This window comes from Oncorhynchus kisutch, unplaced genomic scaffold (assembly GCF_002021735.2).
Source record: "Oncorhynchus kisutch isolate 150728-3 unplaced genomic scaffold, Okis_V2 scaffold1703, whole genome shotgun sequence".
Taxonomy (NCBI): domain Eukaryota; kingdom Metazoa; phylum Chordata; class Actinopteri; order Salmoniformes; family Salmonidae; genus Oncorhynchus; species Oncorhynchus kisutch.
Window position 1 is genome coordinate 1 of NW_022263648.1, and position 13025 is coordinate 13025.

Sequence of the window (13025 nt, forward strand, 5' to 3'; positions counted from 1 at the left end):
AGAGAGAGAGACTGACAGAGAGAGAGAGAGGGACGAGAGAGAGAGACGGACAGAGATAAGAGAGAGAGAGAGAGAGACGGACAGAGAGAGAGGGACGGACAGAGAGAGAGAGAGAGAGAGAGAGAGAGACGGACAGAGAGAGAGAGAGAGAGGACAGAGAGAGAGCGAGAGAGAGAAGAGACGGACAGAGAGAGACGAGAGAGAGAGGAGAGAGAGAGAGAGGAGAGAGAGACGGACAGAGAGAGAGGGACGGCCAGAGAGAGAGAGGGACAGAGAGAGAGAGAGAGGGACGGACAGAGAGAGAGAGAGACGAGGAGACAGAAGACAGAGAGACGGACAGAGAGAGGGAGACGGACAGAGAGAGGAGCGACGGACAGAGACGAGGGAGACGGACGGACAGAGAGAGAGAGAGAGAGAGAGAGAGGGACGGGACAGGGAGAGAGAGAGAGAGAGAGAGAGAGAGAGGACAGAGAGAGAGGACGGCCAGAGAGAGAGAGGGACAGAGAGAGAGAGACGAGAGGACGGACAGAGAGAGAGAGAGAGAGAAGGACAGAGAGAGAGAGGGACGGACAGAGAGAGAGAGAAGAGACGGACAGAGAGAGAGACGGGACAGAGAGAGAGGACGGCCAGAGAGAGAGGGACGGCCAGAGAGAGCGAGGGACAGAGAGAGAGAGAGGAGGGACAGAGAGAGAGAGAGAGGATCGGAGAGAGAGAGCGACGGACAGCGATAGGTGGAGGACGGACGGACAGAGAGAGACGGACGGACAGAGCAGAGAGACGGACAGAGAGAGGGACGGGACAGGGACAGAGAGACAGGGACAGAGAGACAGGGACAGAGAGACAGGGACCGGCGGACAGGGACAGAGAGACGGGGACCGAGAGACGGGGACAGAGAGACAGGGACAGAGAGACAGGGACAGAGAGACAGGGACAGAGAGACAGGGACAGAGAGACAGGGACAGAGAGACAGGGACAGAGAGACAGGGATGTACAGAGAGAGAGAGAGAGAGAGAGCGACGGACAAGGACAGAGAGAGGGACGGACAGAGAGACGGGACAGAGAGAGGGACGGACAGAGAGAGAGAGAGGGACGTACAGGGACAGAGAGAGGGACGGACAGAGATTGAGACAGAGACCGACAGGAAGGGAGAGACAGGGACAGAGAGACAGGACAACATAACGATAGAGATGAATAGTTTCACATGAAGTTAATTTCATATCACATGTAACAAGACAGTTTAGTTACCTGGAGGAAATGGATGTGATCCTCTGTGTGTGAGAGCTGCTCCAGCTCAGTGCTTCTCTTCCTCAGCTCAGCTATCTCCTGCTTCAGTTGCTCCAGGAGTCCTTCAGCTTGACTCACTTGAGCCTTCTCTTGGGCTCTGATCAGCTCCTTCACTCAGAGCTCCTTCTCTCAATGGAGGGATCAGCTCAGTAAAGATCTGATCACTGTCCTCCACTGCTGACTGTGCAGAGCGCTGGAGACAGAGAGAGAGAGAGAGAGAGAGGAGAGAGACAGAGAGACAGAGAGAGAGACAGAGAGAGAGAGAGAGAGACAGAGAGAGAGAGAGAGAGAGACAGAACGAACAGAGCAGAATTAGGCCGATACCCACTAATTATCAAAATCCAGAAAAGAGCTGTTAAATTCTATAACCACCTAAAAGGAAGCGATTCCCAAACCTTCCCTAACAAATCCATCACCTACAGAGAGATGAACCTGGAGAAGAGTCCCCTAAGCAAGCTGGTCCTGGGGCTCTGTTCACAAACACAAACACACCCTACAGAGCACCAGGACAGCAGCACAATTAGACCCAACCAATCATGAGAAAACAAAAAGATAATTACTTGACACATTGGAAAGAATTAACAAAAAACTGAGCAAACTAGAATGCTATTTGGCCCTACACAGAGAGTACACAGCGGCAGAATACCTGACCACTGTGACTGACCCAAATTAAGGAAAGCTTTGACTATGTACAGACTCAGTGAGCATAGCCTTGCTATTGAGAAAGGCCACCGTAGGCAGACATGGCTCTCAAGAGAAGACAGGCTATGTGCTCACTGCCCACAAAATGAGGTGGAAACTGAGCTGCACTTCCTAACCTCCTGCCCAATGTATGACCATATTAGAGAGACATATTTCCCTCAGATTACACAGATCCACAAAGAATTCGAAAACAAATCCAATTTTGAAAAACTCCCATATCTACTGGGTGAAATTCCACAGTGTGCCATCACAGCAGCAAGATTTGTGACCTGTTGCCACGAGAGAAAGGGCAACCAGTGAAGAACAAACACCATTGTAAATACAACCCATATTTATGCTTATTTATTTGATCTTGTGTCCTAAAACACTGTATATATCTATAATATGACATTTGTAATGTCTTTATTGTTCTGAAACTTCTGTATGTGTAATGTTACTGTTCATTTTTATTGTTTATTTCACTTATATATTATCTACCTCACTTGCTTTGGCAATGTTAACACATGTTCCCATGAAAATAAAGCCCTTGAATTGAATTTTGAGAGAGTGAGAGAGTGAGAGAGTGAGAGAGTGAGAGAGTGAGAGAGAGAGAGTGAGAGAGAGAGAGAGAGTGAGAGATACAGAGAGAGAGAGAGAGACAGATACAGAGAGAGAGTCAGAACGCCAGGTCCACTAGGCCCCTCCTGGACAGACAGGTACAGAACACCTCTTGGTCCTGCTCTACTCTCCTCCCTCCTGGACAGACAGGTAGAGAACACCTCTTGGTCCTGCTCTACTCTCCTCCCTCCTGGACAGACAGGTACAGAACACCTCTTGGTCCTGCTCTACTCTCCTCCCTCCTGGACAGACAGGTACAGAACACCTCTTGGTCCTGCTCCTACTCTCCTCCCTCCTGGACAGACAGGTACAGAACACCTCTTGGTCCTGCTCTACTCTCCTCCCTCCTGGACAGACAGATACAGAACACCTCTTGGTCCTGCTCTACTCTCCTCCCTCCTGGACAGACAGGTAGAGAACACCTCTTGGTCCTGCTCTACTCTCCTCCCTCCTGGACAGACAGGTACAGAACACCTCTTGGTCCTGCTCTACTCTCCTCCCTCCTGGACAGACAGGTCCAGAACACCTCTTGATCCTGCTCTACTCTCCACCCACCTGGACAGACAGGTAGAGAACACCTCTTGGTCCTTGCTCTACTCTCCTCCCTCCTGGACAGACAGGTCCAGAACACCTCTTGGTCCTGCCTCTCCTCTCCTCCCTCCTGGACAGACAGGTCCAGAACACCTCTTGATCCTGCTCTACTCTCCACCCACCTGGACAGGACAGGTACAGACCACCTCTTGGTCCTGCTCTACTCTCTCCCTCCTGGACAGACAGGTACAGAACACCTCTTGGTCCTGCTCTACTCTCCTCCCTCCTGGACAGACAGGTAGAGAACACCTCTTGGTCCTGCTCTACTCTCCTCCCTCCTGGACAGACAGGTACAGAACACCTCTTGGTCCTGCTCTACTCTCCTCCCTCCTGGACAGACAGGTACAGAACACCTCTTGGTCCTGCTCTACTCTCCTCCCTCCTGGACAGACAGGTACAGAACACCTCTTGGTCCTGCTCTACTCTCCTCCCTCCTGGACAGACAGTACAGAACACCTCTTGGTCCTGCTCTACTCTCCTCCTCCTGGACAGACAGGTAGAGAACACCTCTTGGTCCTGCTCTACTCTCCTCCCTCCTGGACAGACAGGTAGAGAACACCTCTTGGTCCTGCCTCTACTCTCCTCCCTCTGGACAGACAGGTACAGAACACCTCTTGGTCCTGCTCTACTCTCCTCCCTCCTGGACAGACAGGTACAGAACACCTCTTGGTCCTGCTCTACTCTCCTCCCTCCTGGACAGACAGGTACAGAACACCTCTTGGTCCTGCTCTACTCTCCTCCCTCCTGGACAGACAGGTAGAGAACACCTCTTGGTCCTGCTCTACTCTCCTCCCTCCTGGACAGACAGATACAGAACACCTCTTGGTCCTGCTCTACTCTCCTCCCTCCTGGACAGACAGGTAGAGAACACCTCTTGGTCCTGCTCTACTCTCCTCCCTCCTGGGACAGACAGGTACCAGAACACCTCTTGGTCCTGCTCTACTCTTCCTCCCTCCTGGACAGGACAGGGTACCAGACCACCTCTGGGATCCTGCTCTACTCTCCCACCCACCTGGACAGGACAGGTAGGAGAACACCTCTTTGGTCCCTGCTCTATCTCTCCTCCCCTCCTGGACAGACAGGGTCCAGAACACCTCTGGTCCTGCTCTTCCTCTCCTCCCTACCCTGGACAGGACAGGTCCAGAACAACCTCTTGATCCTGCCTCTACTCTCCACCCCACCTGGACAGAGACAGGTACAGACCACCTCTTGGTCCTGCTCTACTTCTCCTCCCTCCCTGGTACAGACAGGTACAGAACACCTCTTGGTCCTCTGCTCTACTCTCCTCCATCCCTGGACAGACAGGTACAGAACACTCTTGGTCCTGCTCTACTCTCCTCTCCCTCCTGGACAGACAGGTACAGAACACCTCTTGGTCCTGCTCTACTCTCCTCCCTCCTGGACAGACAGGTACAGAACACCTCTTGGTCCTGCTCTACTCTCCTCCCTCCTGGACAGACAGGTACAGAACACCTCTTGGTCCTGCTCTACTCTCCTCCCTCCTGGACAGACAGGTCCAGAACACCTCTTGGTCCTGCTCTACTCTCCTCCCTCCTGGACAGACAGGTAGAGAACACCTCTTGGTCCTGCTCTACTCTCCTCCCTCCTGGACAGACAGGTACAGAACACCTCTTGGTCCTGCTCTACTCTCCTCCCTCCTGGACAGACAGGTACAGGACACCTCTTGGTCCTGCTCTACTCTCCTCCCTCCTGGACAGACAGGTACAGAACACCTCTTGGTCCTGCTCTACTCTCCTCCCTCCTGGACAGACAGGTACAGAACACCTCTTGGTCCTGCTCTACTCTCCTCCCTCCTGGACAGACAGGTACAGGACACCTCTTGGTCCTGCTCTACTCTCCTCCCTCCTGGACAGACAGGTACAGAACACCTCTTGGTCCTGCTCTACTCTCCTCCCTCCTGGACAGACAGGTACAGAACACCTCTTGGTCCTGCTCTACTCTCCTCCCTCCTGGACAGACAGGTCCAGAACACCTCTTGGTCCTGCTCTACTCTCCTCCCTCCTGGACAGACAGGTACAGAACACCTCTTGGTCCTGCTCTACTCTCCTCCCTCCTGGACAGACAGGTACAGAACACCTCTTGGTCCTGCTCTACTCTCCTCCCTCCTGGACAGACAGGTACAGGACACCTCTTGGTCCTGCTCTACTCTCCTCCCTCCTGGACAGACAGGTACAGAACACCTCTTGGTCCTGCTCTACTCTCCTCCCTCCTGGACAGACAGGTACAGAACACCTCTTGGTATATCATATATATATATATATATATCTCATATCATCATTCAGAACTTTAACCTCTTTGGGACGTCCAGCCCTGTTTGACAAAGATAAAGAAATATTTTTTTCTAATTTTTGCAGCCATTACTGGCAAAATAATCAAATGTAATGTTTTTTACCAAAAACTCCGACATGGAAAGCAGAAAGCTGTGATCAATTAAATACAACGTTAACTAGATATTATCTGTGTCATTTATAGCCTGGCACAGATAGTAAAACTACATTAAATACAACGTTAACTAGATTTTATCTGTGTCATTTATAGCCTGGCACAGATAGTAAAACTACTGTAGCGACCCGCACAGACAGCTGTGTGTTATGTGTTCGGCTAGTAGCTGGTTGTGTTGTACTTACCAGTTCCCAGTGTTCGCGGGGTCCGACATGCCAATCAACCTGCTATCTGCCAATCACAGGAATGCCTGGGATGTTCTGATGCCGGGCATCCTGGTGGTTGGCGGAGTGGCGTGGAGGGGGCGGGGCATTGGAAGTTAAGGTTCAGCCTTTGTTCTCTCTCTTCCGTCTGGGCTTCACAAGAGAAGGTCCCGATTGGCTTGTGGGGTATCTTTCATTTATTTGGCGTGAGCTAAGGCCAAACAGTAGCCTGTGTAAAGTTGCTAATAAACCGTCAATTCGTAACTCAATCCTCTGTCTGGACAATTGTTCCTTTATGATCTAGTCAGGTCATTACACTACATTAAATACAACGTTAACTAGATATCATCGCCACATAACTTATGTCGAATTTAAAAGACACCGTTACCGTTAGTAACGTCTGTTACACTGTAACTTACAGGCAGCCTCACATAAAAACCTATTGGTTAACAAAGCTTTGATTATGACCAAAGTCTATAGTAGTGAAAACTCTCTCTCTCTATTCTAACTTACCACACATTCACATCACTGCCTCGACATGAATGTGTCCTGTCAGAGCCGTTTCCTGTCCGTTAACTGTTAACAGGCTCGAGCCACAGCTTAACCAATGAGCTACAAGGAGGACTGACAGTCACGAGCGGTGCAGCAGCCTCTGCAGCAGCAGCCTCCCCTGGGTCCTAGTGGCCGCCCGGTAAGACGGTTAAGATGCGATGGAACGGTTGACGGAGAGAAAATAAATCACAGAGAAAATATATTGACTGATATATTGAATTGTTTAGGGAAGCTTTAGCTTTGGCTTTAATAAATTCTGAAAATACTTGAAAACCAAAAGAGAAAAGAATAGTAGCCCTCCTCAGGAACAACAAAACCCTCACAGACCAACTTCTTCTTCTATGATATAATGGAGGTCCTCAAACCAACGTTAAAGGTGCATGGCGCCACCTACTGTTCTGGAGTGTGTTCAATCACGGTTTACACCACTCTAAATCCTCCTACCTAACTCAGTACTTCTGAGAAAATAAAAGAGTCCTACTAACTTCTAATAGACCCTCCCCCATCCCCCAAATCCCTTCCAAACTCCCCCAACCCCGTCCAACCCCAATGACGCTTCAATCTTTCCCTCTCTTCAACATCCTGACAACAATATCACAACACATACAAGTCTTGATATGAACTCAACTAACCGATGACCCCGTGCATTGACTCTGTACCGGTTCCCGCCTGTATATAGTCTGTTTTTAGTCTCACTATTGTTACTGCTGCTCTTTAATTACTTGTTACTTTAAGGTAAAAGGTATAAGGTAAAAACACCTGTTGTATTCAGCATTTCACTGTGAGGTAAAAACACCTGTTGTATTCAGCATTTCACTGTGAGGTAAAAACACCTGTTGTATTCAGCATTTCACTGTGAGGTAAAAACACCTGTTGTATTCAGCATTACACTGTCAGGTAAAAACACCTGTTGTATTCAGCATTTCACTGTGAGGTAAAAACACCTGTTGTATTCAGCATTTCACTGTGAGGTAAAAACACCTGTTGTATTCAGCATTTCACTGTGAGGTAAAAACACCTGTTGTATTCAGCATTTCACTGTAAGGTAAAAACACCTGTTGTATTCGGCATTTCACTGTAAGGTAAAAACACCTGTTGTATTCAGCATTTCACTGTGAGGTAAAAACACCTGTTGTATTCAGCATTTCACTGTAAGGTCTACCTACACCTGTTGTATTCAGCATTTCACTGTAAGGTCTACTACACCTGTTGTATTCAGCATTTCACTGTGAGGTAAAAACACCTGTTGTATTCAGCATTTCACTGTAAGGTCTACTACACCTGTTGTATTCAGCATTTCACTGTGAGGTAAAAACACCTGTTGTATTCAGCATTTCACTGTGAGGTAAAAACACCTGTTGTATTCAGCATTTCACTGTGAGGTAAAAACACCTGTTGTATTCAGCATTTCACTGTGAGGTAAAAACACCTGTTGTATTCAGCATTTCACTGTGAGGTAAAAACACCTGTTGTATTCAGCGCATGTGACTAACCTACACTCATTAAAAACCCACTACTCCATTCCACTACTTTGACCCTATCTGCTCCTGCACCATGACAACTAACCCTACACTCATTAAAAACCCACTACCCCCATTCCACTACTTTGACCCTATCTGCTCCTGCACCACGACAACTAACCTACACTCATTAAAAACCCACTACCCCATTCCACTACTTTGACCCTATCTGCTCCTGCACCATGCCAACGACCTGGGAGGACTGGACACCACCACTCAACACCCCCTGGAACTCTTCTGAAGTCAAATCTCATATGACCAAATACTTCTCTGGTTCTGAACTCTTCTCCACACCTTCTACCTCACTGAACTGAGTCGTCATGGTTACTCATGGTTATGTGATGAGGCAGCCCAGTCGGTTACATCCCCCAAATCCCTTCCAAGTGTAATGTTTAATCTACATTTCTGATTGTTTATTTCATTTTGTTTATTGTCTATTTCACTTGCTTTGGCAATGTAAACATATATTTCCATGCCAATAAAGCCCTATGAATTTAATTCAATTGAGAGAGAGAGACAGTTCCATGTTAATGTATAGGGGACATGAGTCGTCATGGTTACTCATGGTTATGTGATGAGGCAGCCCAGTCAGTTACATGAACCAGTCTATTCTCTGAAAGAGGTCCAGACAGCCTGTTCCCAACAGTGGGGTCAGTAGGATTGGATAGGGGCCCCTCTCTCTCTCTCTCTCTCTCTCTCTGACTGGAGGGGAGAAGTGAAATGGTGTGTCTCCTCTGGTCAACAATACTCACCTTGAAAGACTCCACAGCCTGTTGGAGCTCCTTCAGCTCCTTCTTTCTCTCCTGGAATCTCTGCTGGACCTTCTGCTGACTCATCCCCAGCTGCCTCTGTGGAGAATCACTCTTCAATGAGCTATCAAGCTTTATTAGTCCAGTAGATCAATAGTATAGTAATGTGGCATAGGACCCATAGAGAGGAAGGTCGACAATCCTGACGAAGTCCCTTTACAATATTATATTATGTTGCTATGTGAATGATTATAGTTTTAATGGTAGGCCTACATGTATCAAGGGGTTGAGACTGAACTTTGGACTCATAAAAGGCCATTCAGAATGATAATAGTGTTTGACTTTAGAAAATGGTGATACATTTGTGGCAAACTCAATATACTCAAGGTTTGTGTTCATATTTGTGGATCCATTTCATATTGTATATAATATAATGATCTCATATTCAAACAGATTTAGTTCCTACTGTATCTTTAATTCTTTGTTTATCAGACAGTCACCAACAAGTTGTTCTGGTCTTACCTGTTTCTCAGTCCTCTCTGCTGCAGCTGACACTGTATCATGGCCTTTATGTTCATCCATCACACACAGCAGACAGATACACTGCTGATCGGTACGACAGTAAACCTCCAGCAGTTTGTCATGATGAGAGCAGATCTTCTCCTGTAGTTGTGCCGTGGCTTTGACCAGCTTGTGCTTCTTGAAAGCAGGAGATTCATAGTGAGGTTGGAGGTGAGTCTCACAGTAAGAGGCCAGACACGCCAGACAGGACATGAGGGCTTTCTGCTTTCTGGTCCCACTGCAGACATCACACACCACATCTCCAGGTCCAGCATAGCACAGAGCAGGAGGGGGAGCAGCCTGGAGTCCTGTCTTCTTCAGTTTCTCCACCACTTCAGTCAGCACAGTGCTCCTGTTCAGAACAGGCCTTGGGGTAAAGATCTGTCTGCACTGTGGACAGCTGTAGACACCTTTCAGAACATCCTGATCCCAGCTTTCTTTAATACAGCCCATACAGTAACTGTGTCCACAGGCAGTAGTCACCGGATCCTTCAGTAGATCCAGACAGATGGAGCAACAGAACAGTTCCTGATTCTCTGCCATTTTGGTGCTCTCTCCCGTAGGTTAAGCAATGGCAGTGTGAAAGATGACTTTCTGTTTCATGGAACTCTACACCAGAGGAGGGGGAGTGGCTTCCTCCTGGACTGGGTTCCCTGTATGTAGAGGGGGAGTGGCTTCCTACTGGACTGGGTTCTCTGTATGTAGAGGGGGAGTGGCTTCCTACTGGACTGGGTTCTCTGTATGTAGAGGGGGTGTGGCTTCCTACTGGACTGGGTTCTCTGTATGTAGAGGGGGTGTGGCTTCCTACTGGACTGGGTTCTTTGTATGTAGAGGGGGAGTGGCTTCCTACTGGACTGGGTTCTCTGTACGTAGAGGGGGAGTGGCTTCCTCCTGGACTGTGTTCTCTGTATGTAGAGGGGGAGTGGCTTCCTACTGGACTGCGTTCTCTGTATGTAGAGGGGGTTTGGCTTCCTACTGGACTGGGTTCTTTGTATGTAGAGGGGGAGTGGCTTCCTACTGGACTGGGTTCTCTGTACGTAGAGGGGGAGTGGCTTCCTACTGGACTGTGTTCTCTGTATGTAGAGGGGGAGTGGCTTCCTACTGGACTGGGGTCTCTGTATGTAGCGGGGGAGTGGCTTCCTACTGGACTGGGTTCTCTGTATGTAGAGGGGGTGTGGCTTCCTCCTGGACTGGGTTCTCTGTATGTAGAGGGGGAGTGGCTTCCTCCTGGACTGGGGGTGTGGTTTCTTTGAAAGGAAGTGTGACAGTGTGTTGGGTAGTAGACTGAGCTGGTCAGTATTTATGTTGTATGTATTTGAAATATATATTTTATTACTTCTGAGTATTTAGTCGTTTGAATTACACTGAACTGCTCTCCAATGTATTTTGTATTTTTTATATAAAATACGAAATAGTTGTATTTTTTACCCCTTTTTCCTAGTTTCCAATTGGTAGTTACAATCTCGTCCCATCGCTGAACCATCCATAAGGACTCGAGAGGCAAAGGTCGAGAGCCTTGCGTCCTCCCGAAACGCAACCCAACCAAGCCCCACTGCTTCTTGACACAATGCCCTCTTAACCCGGAAGCACCAATGTGTCGGAGGAAACACTGTACACCCGGCGACCGTGTCAGCGTGCACTGTACACCCGGCGACCGTGTCAGCGTGCACTGTACACCCGGCGACCGTGTCAGCGTGCACTGTACACCCGGCGACCGTGTCAGCGTGCACTGTACACCCGGCGACGGTGTCAGCGTGCACTGTACACCCGGCGACCGTGTCAGCGTGCACTGTACACCCGGCGACCGTGTCAGCGTGCACTGTACACCCGGCGACCGTGTCAATGTGCACTGTACACCCGGCGACCGTGTCAGCGTGCCCTGTACACCCGGCGACCGTGTCAGCGTGCACTGTACACCTGATGACCATGTCAGCATGCACTGTACACCCGGCGACGGTGTCAGCGTGCACTGTACACCCGGCGACCGTGTCAGCGTGCCCTGTACACCTGATGACCATGTCAGCGTGCCCTGTACACCCGGCGACCGTGTCAGCGTGCACTGTACACCCGGCGACCGTGTCAGCGTGCACTGCGCCCGGCCCGCCACAGGAGTCACTCGTGCGCATTGGCACAAGGACATCCCTGCCGGCCATACCCTCCCCAAACCCGGACAACGCTGGGCAAAATGTGGACCGCCCCATGGGTCTACCGGGTCAACAGAGTTTGGACTCAAACCAGGATCTCTAGTGGCACAGCAGTAAGATACAGTGCCTTAGGACACCGACCACTAGGAGGCCTGTCATGGAGATTGTAACCAATAGGGAGAGAGATTATTCAAACAACAACTTTATTATCAGATCAAATCTGGATCAGTTGACCATCACTCAACAGTGCAGAGTCTAAAGTTCAACAAACAGGGTGGAGTCTCATCTTTTCTAGAAAAGTACAACCTCTGTCTACATGGCAGGTAGCAGCTGTGTGAAGACATGGGTGGAGGCATAGAGTGCAGACAGTGATAACCACCAGTTTCATGACTCTTTTCTGATGATATTTAGGTGCTGCTGCTCCAGCTAGTTTCTGTTCTCTGGCATGTCTCCACCCAGCTGGGTCCTTTGCAGATACCAAAAAACAGGACATGTCACTTACAGTGGTCACACCCAAACAGCACTTGGCCGCATTCCTGAGGTACACAAAGACAGTTTGTTTCAGTGGAAACTTACTAGCTAATAACTATGCATCATTCTCTGAGTAGAAAACAGATTGACAGAGAAGACCTACAGGTAGTGGGTTAGTGTGGGTTACTGATCCTAGACAGAGGAGACCTACAGGTAGTGGGTTACTGATCCTAGACAGAGGAGACATACAGGTAGTGGGTTAGTGTGGGTTACTGATCCTAGACAGAGGAGACATACAGGTAGTGGGTTAGTGTGGGTTACTGATCCTAGACAGAGGAGACATACAGGAAGTGGGTTAGTGTGGGTTACTGATCCTAGACAGAGGAGACATATAGGTAGTGGGTTACTGATCCTAGACAGAGGAGACATACAGGTAGTGGGTTACTGATACTAGACAGAGGAGACATACAGGTAGTGGGTTAGTGTGTGTTACTGATCCTAGACAGAGGAGACCTACAGGTAGTGGGTTACTGATCCTAGACAGAGGAGACATACAGGTAGTGGGTTAGTGTGGGTTACTGATCCTAGACAGAGGAGACATACAGGTAGTGGGTTAGTGTGGGTTACTGATCCTAGACAGAGGAGACATATAGGTAGTGGGTTACTGATCCTAGACAGAGGAGACATACAGGTAGTGGGTTACTGATCCTAGACAGAGGAGACATACAGGTAGTGGGTTACTGATACTAGACAGAGGAGACATACAGGTAGTGGGTTAGTGTGGGTTACTGATCCTAGACAGAGGAGACATACAGGTAGTGGGTTAGTGTGGGTTACTGATCCTAGACAGAGGAGACATACAGGTAGTGGGTTACTGATCCTAGACAGAGGAGACATACAGGTAGTGGGTTAGTGTGGGTTACTGATCCTAGACAGAGGGGACCTACAGGTAGTGGGTTACTGATCCTAGACAGAGGAGACCTACAGGTAGTGGGTTAGTGTGGGTTACTGATCCTAGACAGAGGAGACCTACAGGTAGTGGGTTACTGATCCTAGACAGAGGAGACATACAGGTATTGGGTTAGTGTGGGTTACTGATCCTAGACAGAGGAGACATACAGGTAGTGGGTTAGTGTGGGTTACTGATCCTAGACAGAGGAGACATACAGGTAGTGGGTTAGTGTGGGT

At 49.0% G+C, this 13025-nt stretch overlaps 1 pseudogene; it reads right to left on the reverse strand.

Annotated features, from left to right (window-relative positions):
• Window positions 1–1122: 1122 nt before the first annotated feature.
• Window positions 1123–10476, reverse strand: LOC116367569 (E3 ubiquitin/ISG15 ligase TRIM25-like; annotated as a pseudogene).
• Window positions 10477–13025: the final 2549 nt, after the last annotated feature.